Here is an 18839-nt window from a genome sequence, read left to right as displayed (position 1 = left end):
AGTGGCAAGAAGAAAGCCATTTCTTAAACATATCCATAAAAAGTGTCATTTAATGTTTGCCACAAGCCACCTGGGAGACACACCAAACATGTGGAAGGAGGTGCTCTGGTCAGATGAAACCAAAATTGAACTTTTTGGCAACAATGCAACACGTTATGTTTGGCGTAAAAGCAACACAGCTCATCACCCTGAACACACCATCCCCACTGTCAAACATGGTGGTGGCAGCATCATGGTTTGAGCCTGCTTTTCTTCAGCAGGGACAGGGAAGATGGTTAAAATTGATGGGAAGATGGTTAAAATTGATGGGAAGATGGATGGAGCCAAATACAGGACCATTCTGGAAGAAAACCTGATGGAGTCTGCAAAAGACCTGAGACTGGGACGGAGATTTGTCTTCCAACAAGACAATGATCCAAAACATAAAGCAAAATCTACAATGGAATGGTTCAAAAATAAACATATCCAGGTGTTAGAATGGCCAAGTCAAAGTTCAGACCTGAATCCAATTGAGAATCTGTGGAAAGAACTGAAAACTGCTGTTCACAAATGCTCTCCATCCAACCTCACTGAGCTCGAGCTGTTTTGCAAGGAGGAATGGGAAAAAAATTCAGTCTCTCGATGTGCAAAACTGATAGACATACCCCAAGCGACTTACAGCTGTAATCGCAGCAAAAGGTGGCGCTACAAAGTATTAACTTAAGGGGGCTGAATAATTTTGCATGCCCAATTTTTCAGTTTTTGATTTGTTAAAAAAGTTTGAAATATCCAATAAATGTCGTTCCACTTCATGATTGTGTCCCACTTGTTGTTGATTCTTTACAAAAAAATAGTTTTATATCTTTATGTTTGAAGCCTGAAATGTGGCAAAAGGTCGCAAAGTTCAAGGGGGCCGAATACTTTATATATATTTATTATATATATTTTTATATATATTTGTTTACCTTTATTTAAGTAGGCAAGTCAGTTAAGAACAAATTCTTATTTACAATGACGGTCTACCCCGGCCCGACACTAACCCAGGCGACGCTGGGCCAATTGTGCGCCGCCCTATGTGAGCAGAATGTGTTGATCTCTTCATATATCCATCACTGACACATTCTACTCTGCAGTAATCAAAACCAGGATCACACGAATCTTAATAAAACAAAAAAATTGTATTCATAGGTTGAACGGAGATTTTACCCTGGCTTCATTTCCGCTGGAGTCATTGGGCGTGAGGTTTTGAGCAGTGCGACAGATCCAATCAGCAGCTCCACAAAACGCCATGGCTCAGAGGGAATGGTTCCACCTCACGCAGAAACTTCTCCATCTCACCCCCCCTGCGTGTTGTCCGGGCCCAGTGTGATAGTTTAAAATCAAGGCTGAAGCGTTTAGCCCGTTAGATTGGGCTGGAGACATTGGGAAGAGAGGCAGAGTTCTCACGGAAATAACAGGAGAATGGGTTGATGGTTATTCGGTAATGTTTTCAGAGAGCGGGTTTTCAGTAAAAGTCAAGAGCGAGAGAGACTATTGACGTTGAATTTATGTATAGAGCAGTACTCGCTGTGACCGAAAACAAGAATTCAATTGAATATGTGAAGCCTGATAATAACACATTGATGCTTTCAAATGTATATAAAGCTGAATTGCGGACTTTTTTACCTCATTTTCTAAAATCGCAATGTTAAGTTCATGAACCATAGGACTCAAATGAAAACTTGGAAGACAGCAATTGCAGTATTTCTATTGGTTTTAAGTGTATGTTTGAGACTAGCTGCAGTTCGTCAGAGTTGTGGTTGCACAATGGAGAAAATGTCAATAGACTTGCAAATATTGTCTCCCTTAAGGCCATGCAGCAAAGAGAGTGTGCATCAATCCACACACAATAATATTGGCTCTAAAAGGATGGAGGCAGCTGATGCCTCAAATCGCAGCTCAACTAATACAGACAACTTGACATTTCAATTCAAATCCAGAGAGGAATTTTTCAATTCCTGACAATAATAGGTGGACATTGTGCTGACCGTAAACTTGCTACCGAAGTGTCTACCGATGCCATTGTCCTTTACCTATTTCAACCTTCACAACAACAAGAATTTGGTTCCATAATACGGTCCTTTTCAGATGGAAAGTCGGGATTGGAAATTCGAGAAATGAGAAAAGGTCTGTGACACAACGCTTCCTGGGAACCAATCAAATGAGATAAATGAGAAATGGTCTAGGACGAAATGCTTCCTGGGAAACAATCAAATGTTCTCAGACCAGCAAGCAGGCGGATTTCAGAATTACAACTATGACTATGATCAATAAAATCATCATATGTTCTATGTTGGAGTGAAAATGCCATGCATTTGCAGTGTTGTCAAGTTGAACAGAGAGTTATATTCTCACTATAGGCTTGTCTCTTCGCAGTACCAGTTGGGAGGACACACTGCTTGCGTCGCAAATGGCACCCTATTCCCTACATAGTGGGCACTGGTCAAAAGTAGTGCACTATATAGGGAAAAGGGTGCCATTTATGACTCAACCACTTTCAACCTGGACCAGCCAAGCCCGCTGCCTTGGCAACCATAGTGCACATATCACAGATGCAGAGATAACAAGTTCCAGGATCATGTCCAAATGGATAGTGCCACATCGGAAGAAAATAAGCCCCCCCAGGCCTTTAAAAACAAGGTACAAAAACTGCTGCAAATTCTATTTCTCTTTTTTAAGGGTTGAAGAAGGAAATTACTGCAAAGCAGAGGCTGTCACAGTGATTTAATAGGAAAAAAGCCCTAACCCCCCCCCCCCAGAAATATATCCTTCCTCTGAGAGCCTGGAGTGTTTCAACAATAAAGCAGACTCTAAAAAAAACATAGCAACCACACAATGAGAATAACTCCCACTGAGTCGAATGAATGCTGTTTGCACAAACACTATGCATGTAGGCCTATATCACATAATAGAAGGATCTTTGACAAGTGCTTATACTTGTCGCTGCATATTCTTTTGACATGGCAGTCTGTATGCTGTCTGTGGCTGCTTAACACCATCATTTCCAAAGAAAATAATCTGTGTAGCAGACACAACAATAAGAACAGCCTCTTACCAATGCATTACACTGTACCATATCATCCCTACTAAAATGGGATTATAGGATTTTTAAAAAAAAGATTCAACTCGACCCTGTTCCTGTTCTCGATAAATCCGTTTTTTTCTTCCATTAGATTATAACATTATCAAAACAAAAATCCAGGCAATTAAAGTCCAGATTACATTGTAATTTTGAGTCTGGTGCATTAGTCTGCACTCCATCATCTACCTAATAGACCTGTAATGCATTCAGACAGTAATACCCCCACTAATCCATGTGTTAATGTCCAAGGGCCAGGCTGCGCCTCCTATGCATTACATAACTAATTTCTCTTCATATCTCCATGTTGAAAGCATCCTGATCCTCCTAGTTGCAAAGTGGGCTAACAGTCCAACACACCTTTAGCGCTAGGATCCATGTTACATGCGATGCTGCCAGCTCTATGACTGATTAGATGGGTGCACTCATCTATTAAAACCTGCATCCTTTCATAAACGGATGGGAGATTAGAGAGTAACATCAGCAAATGAGTGCATAATGGTTATACTTAAAAATTGTTCTTGACCATGTGACCTGGCCAGAATTTTTTTTTTTTTTACTCTGGGCCCTAGTTACACAGAGATAAGCAACTATTCGCAATCTGATCAGGGCAAGAAGTGAGGTTAGAACTGAGACTGTAAAATAAATAAAAGGGGAAAACAACCACAGTCTATAAAATTGTCTGACATTTACCCCCTAAACAGGGTAGCTGAAGTGTTTTGAGAATGGCATAAAAGCATTTGTTCAACAAAATGCCAGGAAAAATGTGTTGGGCCGTTGTGATTGAAGTGTAAAAGCTCATGCTATATTATCCAAAGTAAAGGTGAAACAGAGAAAATAGAGAGAGAACACGATACAAAAAGAGAGAAAAGCTGGACTAGAATTTGCTAACAGGTGTAAATGAAGAGTTTGATGTTAAACAGACATCAGCCCCAACAGCAACAACAATGACGTTCCTCCCCAAAGCCCCTCACTGTCACACAGAGCAGAGTGCTAGCAGGTAATTAATGGAGTTTGGGGAAGCAGCTCAGATTAGCACCTGGTTTTTGTCACCGCTAATACTGGGGAATGTCACAGAGCAGACTGCAGTGCAGAGCTAGGCAACGCTATGCTACTGTAGGCTACGCTATGCTAGCCAATGCGATTGTAGACAACAGGATGATACTCTAGGCTACACTATGCTATGCTAGTCAACCAGATAGTGCTGTTAGCACCATCACTCCACCTCAGCCTCAATGTCAGCTACAGACTGGTAGAGCGAGGTTGGCTTGCTTTGACAAATATGTACTGTTCAGGCTAAAAATATTAGCTTAATTGGCTGGCAGCTTGTTGTCATATAGGCTCACAGGCCAAAGTTTTAGATAACATGGAAATGGCATCGTTGTGACTTCTGGAAGCGGGGGAAGCATAATTGGCTTCAATCTTCTAGGCTTGTTCGCTGAATATTATTCACAACAACGTTGCATTATCTACAAACAGATTGCTAATAAATGCCCTTGTAGGCTATTTCCACATCTCCATATGCCCCATTTTCATGGAAATGATTTTCATTCCAGATGTCATTTCCCCAATATCGAGATACCATTTACGACTGGTGAGTTTCATTCAGTTGTATTTGAGGCATGCCACATGTTGTAATGAGATTGTAAGCAATGTCTTGTCATTCTTCCTTCAGATCGCACTGCCAGCAAAGCAGCTAAAGTACAGTTCATAACTAGGTAGCTTGTGTGGTAATAGGCTGAGGAAGTGAGCAACCTGGTCCAGTAGTAGTTACAGCTGTTCTCTTTAGCACCTAATACAGTGGTCATAGCCGCCCTCGTTAGCTCCTAATACAGTGGTCATAGCCGCCCTCGTTAGCTCCTAATACAGTGGCCATAGCCGCCCTCGTTAGCTCCTAATACAGTGGTCATAGCCGCCCTCGTTAGCTCCTAATACAGTGGTCATAGCCGCCCTCGTTAGCTCCTAATACAGTGGTCATAGCCGCCCTCGTTAGCTCCTAATACAGTGGTCATAGCCGCCCTCGTTAGCTCCTAATACAGTGGTCATAGCCGCCCTCGTTAGCTCCTAATACAGTGGTCATAGCCGCCCTCGTTAGCTCCTAATACAGTGGTCATAGCCGCCCTCGTTAGCTCCTAATACAGTGGTCATAGCCGCCCTCGTTAGCTCCTAATACAGTGGTCATAGCCGCCCTCGTTAGCTCCTAATACAGTGGTCATAGCCGCCCTCGTTAGCTCCTAATACAGTGGTCATAGCCGCCCTCGTTAGCTCCTAATACAGTGGTCATAGCCGCCCTCGTTAGCTCCTAATACAGTGGTCATAGCCGCCCTCGTTAGCTCCTAATACAGTGGTCATAGCCGCCCTCGTTAGCTCCTAATACAGTGGTCATAGCCGCCCTCGTTAGCTCCTAATACAGTGGTCATAGCCGCCCTCGTTAGCTCCTAATACAGTGGTCATAGCTGCCCTCGTTAGCGCCTAATACAGTAGTCATAGCGATCCGCTTTAGTCCCTACAGTGGTTACAGCTAACCAATTTGTATATATATATTTTTTTTTAAATGGTACACCATGCTCAGATGGCTTTCAAACTAAACCGTACAATAGCCCAGAACAAGCCGTACATCTAATCTGTCAAATGGAGCTAGAGTGATATGTTCGGGGACTTGATGAACAATGTGCTTAAAGGAACATTTTTGTTCCAGGAAATTATGGAAAAGGTGAAGCCTTTTAGAGAGGATTTAGATATTAATAGAGAGGATTTCGATATTAATCCTCAACTGGTCTCTTTTTGATATAGCATTCAATCTTGATGACGTTTGAGTTAAAAAAAATAAAATAAAAACATGAGCTCATAAAAAACCCATTTCACCTTCTTTTCAGTTTCACTTAATAAAATGTACTCTCCCTGCAACAAAAGCGCCCACAGTGCTTTCAGATATTTCACAAACCAAGTATTTTTCCCAGAAGCTTAGACTAACACAGCTTTCCCATCATCGACTATGGGAGCAGAACAATGGCAAAGGTTCTTAGGACCACCTGAGAACACTAGACCACTCCAGATACATGAACCAGAGATGAGAGCAGTTCCTGGATCAGCTCAATAGAGGACCATTAATGAAAAGGTCGATGGAATTGACAACAGTCAGGCACACGCAGTGCTACGATTGACTGATACTGAGGATTTGAGCTTTGGCCTCCGGTGAAACAGAAAATTTACAACTGAGACCATGTCTAATGTCTTACCTTCTGATTATAATGTGGAAGATACAAGGTTGTGAATTATCACTTATTTAGGCCAACATATTTGACAAATTAAATGACACTCAACTACAAGCCTGAGTTCAATTTAGATCTGAGTTCAAGGGTAACCTGCATCAATATGGCTTCCCCCTCTCATAAAAGGACCACACATCTGAGCGTACTCAAACACCCCATATGGGGGGGGGGCATTAGAGTAGACCAAGCATTAGGAACGCCTTCCTAATGTCGAGCTTAATTGGCTCAATCTGTTCTAATTATAACCCTCAAACAATGGTATGTACCCTATATCAGTCCACTGAATCCAAACGGTCTGATCAGTGTACTCTGCCCTCCTTGGAGTAAGCTATACAGTGAGAGCGTGCGTAATTGTAACTGATGAACGGTATTCAATATCTGGGAAAATATCCACACTGGGCAGCAGGTGAGCGAATGTCAGAGAATTTGGGAAGGAGGCTTGTGGAACCTTACTTTGGCAAATGTATTCTCTTCACCCTCATCTGCTGGCACAATGAACAAAGGGAGTCGGGAGCTCCCTCCCTCTGCACAAAATAAGGCACCTGCACAGTCACTTGTACTACACCACGGTGCTGAAGAATGACAAGACGACAGGAACACAATGAAGAGGAAACTAGAGATTACGCACTACAGACACACCCCAATGTAAGCACAAGCTGACCAAAATGGACGGCTGTCCTATCGACACTTAAATTCATTAGAATGCCATTTTTGCTTTGTGATGGTTTTCACTATTTATCAAGGCCACTTAACACTTATGATGTTTAGGCCACGGATGTTGTTTTCATCATTTGACCACGCGTCTTGCCGACCACGGGTCGGGGGTATTCATTTTATCAGTATAAAAAGAAGCTGTTACCATGTTCAAACACACGTTGTTTCTGTTTCATAGGTTGTAACAACAAACACATTTTACCCCTCTCCAGTTTCCCCCTTTATGTGTCATAACAGCTTAATGAAGTGGATGGTTCGAGTCCTATTAAAACAAGCTATCCTTTTAACTAGGGCCCGTATCTATAAAGCTTCTCAGAGTAAGAGTGCTGGCCTAGGAAAAAAAGGTCACCCCTCTTATTAGTTATGATTTAAAATACCAAAGAACTGATCCAAGATCAGCACTCCTACTCTGAGACGCTTTGTATTGATCCACTATGAATCATTCTAGAGGAGCATGATTAGACGCTAAGCCCCAGGAGAGAGCCTGGTAAAGACTTACTGGGTCCGGGGACGACAGAGATCAATGATCATTGGACGTAGGTATGGAAGCGCTAGAAAATGGAAGATGTTGCCACGTTCATCTGGTCGGCGGAGGGTCAGTGTTAAATGGTGTAAGGGAAATACGGCTGATGGTCAAAGTGCCCTGCGTGCAAATGTGGGACATTTTGCAGATGTGACTCCATGTTTTCGTAGAGACTCACATTGAGTCGAGAGAGGGATTTTCTCATGGTATTGATCATGAGTAGAGTGCTAAACCCCTCATAAGCTCACATCTCAGGAGCATAATCCTAAAGGGATTCTCCTTAAATTTATGTAGTCCACGTACTATAAAAAGCATTCAATTCACTTTATTTGCAGTAAAAGCTGCGGTTAGAGCAGGCAGCTGAATAGAAGCATGATATGCTGTAAGCCACCTTACCTACACTTCAATAATTTACTTAAAAGCTACAATATGTAACATTTTGGGCGACCAGACCAAATTCACATAGAAATGTGTATTATAGACCTGTTATTTTCATTGAAAACAAGTCTAAAAAAAGAGGCAGATCTGTTCCATGTAATCTATTTCTATGGTTTCTGTTAAGTTTAGTTTTTGCGTCTTTTACTTTCAGTTTTGTACATCAGCTTTAAACATCTGAAAACACAGTATTTTTGGTTGTTAAAGATATTTCACAGCGGTTCAGATGGTACAATGATTGTGCAGACAATGACTGCTCGTTTTGTCACAAACTGAAATGAGGTAAACTATTCAAACTTTGTCTGCATATTGCATCTTTAAAGGAAGCCCTTTTACATACAAATGTCACAATATTCAAGGCAGAGCTAAGTGAGGTAAGGTTATGTAAATTATGGCTCAAGTGACAGTTGCAAATACAGTAGCTACAGCACCCATTCGTGCTTTCTATAGAAAGCCTATGGATCTAGAGGATAAGACGTGTTGACATTGGAAGGCTACAAGGAAGTGTCCGTCTCCCTAGTTGCCACGAGTGGAGTGTCTCTGTTCCATTTACCCTAGAGTCATTTTGCTCCGCAAACATTAGTGCAAGCCCAGACCATGTAAACATGAGTCAAAATGCATGACACCTTCAATGCATCTCTTTGTCTGACAACACAATACTGGTGAGCGATAAGCAAAAGAGCCATTGAAAGGCCCAGAAAGCATCTTGGTATCTGAAAGTAATTTATAGGCTTTAAGTACAATACAACTTAAATGTAATAGTTTGACAACTTAAAGATGCACTATGCAGAAATCGCCCACGACATTTCCTGGTTGCTAATATTCTAACAGTTCTCCTAAATTAATTTTGTGACAAAACAAGCAAGTATAGTGTAGAGAATCATTGAGCCATCTAAACCACTGTGAAATCTATATTCCATAACCAAAAATAGTATTTTTAGCTGCTTCTAGCTGGTGAACAAAACTTAAAAGTAAGAAGTAAAAACGAAACGGGAAGCCTAGAAACAGCGCACATAGAATACATCTACCGCTTCTTGCTTTCAATGAGAATGACAGATCTATAACTCATATTTCTATGTGAATTTTGTCAGTTCACATACAATACATGCTGCAGCTTTAAAAGCACAATTTAATACATATTTGATTACGGATTTATAAATCTGGTTTATAAATCTCTATTTTAGCAATAAGTCATGAGCACCTGTGGATTACCGTGAATAACACACGGTTTAGGTCTGTTCTCAGGTCTGTTCTAAGACATGACGTGATGCGGAAGCATAACGAACAAGGAACCTGGCAAATCAGGACACACGACATACTCGACACACCCATTCATCCTGTATGCTTATGCTTTCTCTCCTACTGGCGTGGCTGTGTGTTGTCAACCTTATTCTGTTATGACCTGACTGCCAAGTCATAACGGTAAGACAGAAAAAGCACTAAGGTCCCCCAGCAAACATAGTCCAGACCTAGCAACCTCTTTCCTCTGGGATGAGAGCTGCACTGTGCAGATGCATCTTCTCAATGGGAAAGGCAACAAGATCAAAGGACCTGGCTCTAAGGATTAGTGTGGGAAAGCTTCAGCACTTTGCTAGTGGAAAAACATAGTCCAGCAAAGGGAGCTTTTCATCCGATGTATGATGTCATCTGGTGTATGATGTCATCTGGTAACATTGTCAATATTATTCTTAGAGGAGGAGTAGCGGGAGTACAAAGCATACTGTGGAGTAGACACTGTGGAGTAGACACTGGTGATAGTCCTAAGGGCCTTATGTCTATTCTCCTCCAGTCTCCCCTTTTCTGTCACTTACTCCTCCCTTTTCCGCCATCATTCGCTCTCCGAGAAGAAAAGTATGTGAACAAGAACACCTGTTACATTTGATTTCAGGCTGACGACCAAGAGAAAAGTGATTCTGAACAACTAAAATGTTCTGCCCTTTTTCGCCAGGGGTTGCCATCAAAGCTCTGGCTGTCTTCTTTGTTTGATTGAAGTGACTAGGTAAACAAAGCCCCCGTACTGCGAAAGCGGCTCGGATCAATCATGTATCAGCAAGTAAACAGGGGGCTATTATCTCATGCCACACAGGTGTCAGTGGATGCATTTCCAACCCTGCTGGAATTCTCTGGCGAACAAGATTTGAATGAACGTGCACAGAGGTAGACAACGAAGCTCTTAGCCCATTGGTTCACGATTACGTTCAATTGCACTTTATACAGCGATGTCTTGGGTGGTCTGAAAGCATATCCCCCTGAAATACAGTCACCCATCTGGCCATGTTTGGCACGCAAAACGGCTACATTTCACTGCCACTCTAATATTAACGTACCCTGTTCACATTTCAAAAAGCATTTCCCCTAGTGAGTAAATTATTCAACATGAACAGATGGCTTTCATTTTGATGCGGTACATCTACATTGTCAAAAACAGAGGTTTTAACGGAAATCCAAAAACGGCCGCTTGTCTTGTAAAGGTCATTTCTGGTCAGTGTGGGTAGCTGGGTATCGGTCCATCTCTCTGGGGATCCCCCGTTACAGCATGGTGCTGCCTGTCTGGTTTAGCTTAAAGTCACACAGCGGAAGTATTGACACATTTAGGCTGTTTTGAAGGGATCTCCGCCCATGCAGGCTTTCCCCATGTCCGCCTGGCCACAAAGACAGACAGACAGACACATCAGCTCTGTTGGATCTAAAGCCATAATCCACCCACACAGCCCTGGAAATGCCCTGGACTAACCAGTGGCGATGGCAAGTCATTTACAAAGTAGAGGCAATCCATGACACAGGCATCCTGGCTACTAATGCATGGGCCAAATGACCCCGGCTTGGTTGTTGCCCGGCTCTCAGCCCATTCGGGTATGCCCACGGCCCATTTGACTTTAGTACGGACAGAAGAAATGACGCCGCTGCCTCGCTTTCAAACCGAGGTATTATGTTATTAGAGAGTCCGCATAGGTCTACAGCGTTTTTAATAATGCCCGGCACTAAAGTGAGTTGTGGAAAGTTGATGAATAGACATAGTCCATATACAGCATTTTAATAACCATCACTAAAGAAAATTGTGGTTGAGGGGTTCAATATGAGCCTAGATATCCAGCTGTTGCACTGTAATAGCTCTCAGGGTAATGGAGGATCGCTCTGTTCCGTTCTTTCTGCTCAGCCCTAGGGGCCAGGGGTGCTGTTGTGTCTGTGTGCATACGTGGGCTGGAAACGAGGGATTGTCTATGTTGTGTGTCCTAAGGTGGATGGAGGATCTAGAGGCTGTGCCAATGGAAGGTTTAGGAGGTTAAGCGGTTTTACTCCCGGGGACAGCGTATTCACATCATCCCTTTAATCTGCCCGGTTACCCCTGCCATCAGAGTGGATTGGATGACTAACCCGATAGACAGAGACAGACAGAGCCACACACACACACAAACTCTACTAGCAGCCCTCTCTGTATTCTCTTTCACTATTGTGATGAGCAGCAGCTAAATCAGCTTGGGTAGAATTCAAGGTCATGACCTCAGCTTTCAGAGTACATGAAGAATGAGCCTGGCGCTAACCGAGGGCTTTACTGATCATTTCCCTTAGGATGCGGTGGAATGGAGAGAATGAGGAGCGAGAGAGGGGGGTTACATGTGCTCTACCCATGGCAGAGTGCACCGGAGCGGCCAAGCTCTCTGGCACTCAGCCCAGGGGATGAGAGCCCTATTGTGAAAGAAACCAATCCACAGCCTCCGAGGCAATGCGCTGGGTCCACCAAAGCCTATAGGCATCGCCCAGGGCAATGTGTTTGGTAATCCACAGTGCCAGCATAAATCACATAACCCTGGTTGGTTGACACAGTTGGCCTTTGCCTGTCGACTGGTGTCAGCAGTGGGTTTGTTTATGGCAAATTCTCCCTCTAACCCTGCCTTCACTGACTGGTACCAACACTGTCCGTTAACGTTGATTCCAGGTGGACTTTGTGATAAAGCCACCACACGTCCCTAAGGAAGAGATGGCATTCATTATAGAGTAGACAAGGGCTATTAAACCCAGGGGAAATATGGTGGGGAAAGAGTACATGGAATCCTGCAGAGGATTTACAATGAAGACAGCACCATGGAAGGATAATCAAACCATAACCCATTGAGGTTCGATTGTTCCAAAAACACGGTTTTCATGAAAGTAAACCTCTGGTCTATGCAGCAGACGCTTTCACATAATTGGGAGTGATGCCAATGATTATGCAACGAGTCAGAGCATATCAGCACACATTCTGTCAGTCACTCGTCTTGGTCAAAACATTTGTAAACTCTACATTATAACAAAGAGCCAGTAATAAATACAAAAAAGATTAACTGTACCTTGCAGAAGTAATGGCATAGTACAGGTTCTGTCTATGTTAAGCATAGAGAGTCTGATAGATGAAACAGGACCCACTAGTTCCATGAGGAGTTCTGTAGTCCCCCATAACAAACTACCTACCTACGCACGGAAGCCATAAAAAGGGTTTTGGATACTAAGGAAAGGTTTCTCGGACACAGAATAGGCCTAGTCCCGGACTAAATAGCACTACGGATGGAGAATTTCCATTGAGAATGTTTTAAATCCAGAACTAGACCTAAAAACCGGTCTCTCTGAAACTAGACGTTACAGCAAAAGAAAGTGAGACCTGCTCAAAACAAAAACAAAAAATGTACTACGGGGAAGGCAGATGGGAGTCCTCGGTACCCATGGGAGTCCTCGGTACCCATGGGAGTCCTCGGTACCCATGGGAGTCCTCGGTACCCATGGGAGTCCTCGGTACCCATGGGAGTCCTCGGTACCCATGGGAGTCCTCGGTACCCATGGGAGTCCTCGGTACCCATGGGAGTCCTCGGTACCCATGGGAGATGGGAGGACTAGAATACACACCTGGTGTACTGCGGGGGAAAGTAAAGACACAGGGTAGAGTTGACCTTTCCGTCCTCCGTCAACACAGGATATGCAGAAGGATTCCCCTTGGCACTGTCTAAACAAGCCCGGAGCACAGGAGCTTGATCAGAGAGCGGGCTTGAGAGGACACTGTTCATCAAAAAAAAGGGGGGAGGGGAGGTTCCAGGGAACCGGGAGGGAGTGTGTTATCACGTCTCCTCCGGGTCAATGCTTGGTTAGAACATGGTTAAGCATGTCTGCAAACACAAAGAAGGTGAACAGAGACACACCGGCTTGGTTTGTCTGTGACAATTATCCTGGTTAGTGGTTGTGTTAAGTAGTTTTAAATAGAGGGAACATGACTTTGAAACCTTTGCTATATGTAAATATGCAGGACCTCAATTTGTCTACATTGGTTCAGGTATTTCATAACATGTTGTGTCTGGACTGATCTAACCTAATTTGGACTGTTTCATTTCAAATGAGAGAAAGAAAAAAAGAAAAGGAAAAAACTCAATTTTGTGGCACCATTACACTGTCCATCCACACATCCCCATTCATGTTCCCTACATGTCCCTAGACACAGGAGATTGCTCCTCTCACACGAAGAAACCTATTATTCGTCCACTCTCAGCAACCACAGACCATTGGAAGGCGTCGGGTAAACTCCACTACCACCCGTCAAAGGAGACCCCATTCAACCCTTCCATCAACCCTTCAGACCATCCACGAAGACACTATTCCCTGGGCTTCATTTCTCCATCCATACTCCAACCATAATGGAAGAGAAGTAGTAGTAGTAGTAGTAGAGAGAGAAACACTTAAAAACCCATCTGAGGTAGGTCGTTTTGAAGCCAATGGTTTTATGGTTGTTTTAACATGGTTTCAATATTTGGACAAGCCTGCCAGGAGACTATGTAAGATCTAAAAGCAGGTGACTTCTCAATGGTCATTTCAGTTTAGAATCAATTTATATACGCTTAGGTACAGTATACGATGTGCCTAGATGGGCTTAAATGTTCAATTGGGCCAATAACCAGCAATAGAATGCTTACTCTAAATCCTCCATTCAATATTAGCGGTAACACCTACATTCCTACTATTTGGATGAAAGACTACCATCATGTTTTAATGGTACAGTTTATATAGGCTGGGTGTGGAGCCATGCACAAGTTTACAACGTGGCAACAGCAATTCCTATGTAATTGGGATATGAAGACAAACGCCTGCAGGTTAACTTGTGGAATTAGATTCCACAGAAACAGGATCGTTTAAGGGGGAACAAGAATTGGCACAGATACCATCTCACATAGTGACAACTTGCACTTGGGTAAACATGAGGGCCTGGTCACCCCTCACCTTTACTTTGGTCGCATTTGCTCAACATATAAATTGGAGAGGGCGAGTAACATGGTAGTGACACAACAGCACAGCTCAACTGTGACCGTGAGGTGTCGGTTTACAAACCAAGGAAAAGACTGGTTGAGTGTTAGCTCGTGGATATGATATCTCTGTTGGCTAAGGTTTCTGACAACTCATCAAGCTCTGTGTAGTGTCTGGGGATTTCCCATAAACGATAGGAAGAGATCTTTAATTCTTAAATCATCCATGTTTGCTTTAGGTGGTCAAAATAGAGCAGATGTGAAATAATCCATGGCGGATTGGCAGCTAATGGTTTTACAATGGAGACCAATATGACAAGCACATTTGAACTGTCTCGCAAGCAGTGATTTCACAAAAGTTGGAAACACAGATACTGTATGTCGAGTTCACAGTTGAACACCAACAAATTAATTAATACCAGAAAGACATTTTAAAATTCCAGAAAATCAAATGTAACTTCATTTCAGGCCAGCACAGAAAGCTCAACGGGATAGACTTATCATGTCTCTACTCAATAGAAGCCTCCCTGCTTGTTGACTTGAGCCTCCCCATTTCCACAGAGCCCGTTAATAATTGATTAGCGAACAGGTATTTTTAAGTGGGATCTTCAGCTTTTGAATAGCAGGGCCGTTATCACCTCGCCTCTGAGTGCATCACACCTCCAAGACACACAACACACATCCGTATGTATGGATACATACACACATGCATGCAGGAACCTGAACACACACAAGTATACACACTAGGGTTGCAAAGGGTCGGAATCTTTCCAGTACATTTCCAGAAATTTTCCGTGGGAAGTTAAGCCCTGGAATTTGGGGAATTTTGCTTATAAATTCATCAAAAAAAGTTAGCTTATAACAGTGAACCTTTTTTGTGGATACACATAAGGCAATTCTAGGTCTTGCGGCATATTTTGGTTAAACTATCACCAATTCAATAGAATTACAACCCTCTACACGCACAGCACATTCTTCCATCACATGTACAGCTGACTCAAGATCTTAAAACACTAATGAGATGCTATTGAGCCCACACTACTACACTGTCTGAGCCTAGGACTACATACTTTCTGGTAAATTTTTAGTACAATACCAGGTGGGGTGAATATATTTGACATGACATACATGATTATTTTGTTAACTAGTAAATAGTAACCTACAGCAAAGTGTTTAAATCATTTCTAACTTGTTAACAATTTCGGCTAGTTAGTTTTTGCTACCATGTGGGTTTTAGCTTGCTTGAGCCTGCTAACCGAGGAGTGTTAATTCACCTGTTTCCATACATTTTTCATCCCAAGTGAAGAGCTAACTCATTTAATTAAAGTTCAATCCGTAATCAAATTTGTAAAAAATGTTCTATTGGAAGGATTTAATAATTTGCAATCATGTCTACTTATGATAAAGTAAAAGGTTTATGTTTCTGTCTACATATTATTTGGTAAATAAATCCAATGCAAAAAAACATCTACATTTAAATGGTATTAATATTCATTAGCATATATTTCAATTAATTCCCATATAGTCCCGTTAATTCCCATATATTCCCACGGAAAGTCCATCTCTGAATATTCCCGCAAAATGTGCAACCCTAATACACACACACACACACACTTTCTCTCTCTCACTCCACAACAATAAAAACAGTCATATTCCAGACGAGGGGCTTCTGAACCCCCAAGAGATCAAAAAGCCTTCTCTGGAGAGTGTTTATCCTCGTACTCCAGCAAATGGATGTATTTTGCCGCCATTTAACAGCAGCTCTCAGAAGACAACCTTTCAGAAAGGATCACATTCAACCAACGGCTCAATGATCACAGGTTAACATCATCCTGGCTGGCTGAAGCAGCAGCACTTACCATGAAGCAGGGACTCTCAGCACTGGCTGGCAAGATCACCACTTTCCACATTACACTACCATTCATGTTCAGAGGATGGCATATATCCGACAGGGACACCACTTAAGCGCATATCAACATACTTAACTGGCATTCAACCGGTATCGTTGTTAATGAAGTGTTTGCTCCTTAAGAATGTGAGCAAAGCAGGACATTTTCCTATCTTCTAGAGAAAGGATGAGAGTGGGTTTTTCCTCAGGTATTACACCAGTTCATTGGAAGTGCATCCATGCAAGAAATGCTTACAAAGAATAAGAAAAAGTAATGATTCCAATAAAATAAATAACTTTTCCAGCGAACCAACATTTCTCTCTCTGGCTGCCAAGCTAATTGTCAGCTTTAGAAATGTTAAGACAGATGAAGACAGCAGATAACGTACTGCAATGATCCACTTCCTTTATGATGTCTCCAGTAAAATGAGGAGCTACTGTCATTTCTCTTTTCTGCATGAGAACGGTCTTGTGATATCAGACACATTAAATAGTCATTTATCCGACACTTTCATCCATAGTCGCTTACAATCTGATTTACAATCGAGGACTTACGACAACAATCTCTAAGCACCACAATTATACACTATTAAATTATATTTAAAATCTTCAGGTCAGGCCACAATGCTTTTTAGAACCAAAATAAACATCTGGCTAGTGAAGACTTGGCTTGAGTTAGTGCAGCATTATTGTCAGTAAATGTCCAAGGCAACACATTACCCTTTAAAAATAATTGCCATCTAAAACTATAAAACTGAATCTGAATACATAAATATACACTAAGTGTACAAAACATTAGGAACACCTGCTCTTTCCATGACAGACTGACCAAGTGAATACAAGTGGAAGCTATGATCCATTATTGATGTCACTTGTTAAATCCACTTCAATTAGCGTAGATGAAGGGGAGGAGACAGGTTAAAGAAAGATTTTAAAGCCTTGAGACAATTGAGACATGGATTGTGTATGTGCGCCATTCAGAGGGTGGATGAGTAAGACAAAATATTTACGTGCCTTTGAACAGAGTATGGTAGTAGGTGCCAGGCGCACCGGTTTGAGTGTGTCAAGAACTGCAACGCTGCTGGATTTTCCCACACTCAATAGTTTCCTGCGTGTGTATCAAGAATGGTCCACCACCCAAAGGATATCCAGCCAAGTTGAAACAACTGTGGGAAGCATTGGAGTCAACACGGGCCAGCATCACCGTGGAATGCTTTCGACACCTTGTAGAGTGCATGCCATGACGAATTGAGGCTGTCTTGAGGGCTAAGGGGAGTTAACCTCAATATTAGGAATGTGTTCCAAATGTTTGTACTAAGTGTATATAGCCTATATACAGCTTAGAAACCCTTTATAAATCCTGGTAACTGGTAGCTTGATAAAACATCTTCTTGAGACAAAAGTTTGGCTTTTCTCAGCACGAGCACATAGCCTGGAAGCCTAGAAGCCTACATTCTTCAGGTTTGAGAAATGCACTTACCTACAGTACTGTGCAGATAGGAATCGGTAAACAAGAAGGTTGAGATTATTGATGGTACATGGAAGACACACATACTCACCCTGACTAAGGAGACTTGGCAAACTACAGGAAAATACCATTAACCCCTCTGACCTAGCCTGGTTAAAGCACAAGCAGATTCAGCTGCCAGGCTACAGTACACCATTCTAAGTCCCAAATGGCACCCTAATCCCTATGTAGTGCACCACTTTTGACAGGGGCCTATAGGGCTTTGGATTTGTAGAGAAAATCTCATATTTCTGTTTACTTTACAAGGCCTATTTGAACTCTGGCATCCATGAGATTGCCATGTGGGATTTGATTTAATGTCAGTCAGCTGGGAATAATGTATGCTAATTAATTTCTCCATTTAATGTTTAGCAAATAGTCCCCAGAACAACTAGGTTCATCTTTCCAAGAGCTGAGGAGTGCATTGTAAATGTTCTCACTTTGATATCTAGAATAACCATATTTAAAAAATAAAAAAAAACGTTTTTGCAGACAATCAATTCTTCACACAAACAACCACTAAATGTCAAGATATTCCCTAGTATTAGCTGCATAAACCCAATTAAGATGATTTAAGTCTCAAAGTGCATTTTGAAGAAACTCCTGAGACTCAAAAAAAAAAAAAAAAAAAAAAAAAACGCCCGGAGAATAAAGACAGTTCAAAGTCTAAGTTGCGAGTCATTAAATATGTATAAAAAAACGTTTTTTTTAAAGAACTGCTTCAAATGACTTGAAATGGTAATGAGATTGGAAAAGGGTCGGAAACATAAAACTGTCACATCTATCCATGCCTTTTCTTTGAGTGATTACACCTGAGTGCTTCGTCACAGATACTTTAAAAACATTCTTTTCTGTTATTTACGACTTCATATTCCTGTGTGTGTGTGTGTGTGTGTGTGTGTGTGTGTGTGTGTGTGTGTGTGTGTGTGTGTGTGTGTGTGTGTGTGTGTGTGTGTAAGGAAGACATCATACTCCAACAGTAACTCCAATAAGAATTGCAACATTATTTTGTCAACGCAAACTTCAATGTTGTGAGAATGCTGTGCAACTTCTGCCGTGTGTTTACTGTGAACACCGAGGCTGTACCTGCTTTAATTTACTGTTAACAGTGGCCAAGTAAGCTACTGTGGATATTTGATCATC

General features: G+C 42.1%; 1 protein-coding gene across 1 annotated transcript in view; it reads right to left on the bottom strand.

Annotated features, from left to right (window-relative positions):
* The window catches only part of LOC124015685 (protein kinase C alpha type-like), a 221383-nt gene that overhangs the window by 200680 nt on the left and 1864 nt on the right, over positions 1-18839 (bottom strand). The gene's annotated exons all lie outside the window — the stretch shown is intronic.

Source organism: Oncorhynchus gorbuscha, linkage group LG26 (genome assembly GCF_021184085.1).
Source record: "Oncorhynchus gorbuscha isolate QuinsamMale2020 ecotype Even-year linkage group LG26, OgorEven_v1.0, whole genome shotgun sequence".
Classification (NCBI taxonomy): domain Eukaryota; kingdom Metazoa; phylum Chordata; class Actinopteri; order Salmoniformes; family Salmonidae; genus Oncorhynchus; species Oncorhynchus gorbuscha.
This window is presented reverse-complemented; position numbering and strand designations above follow the sequence as displayed.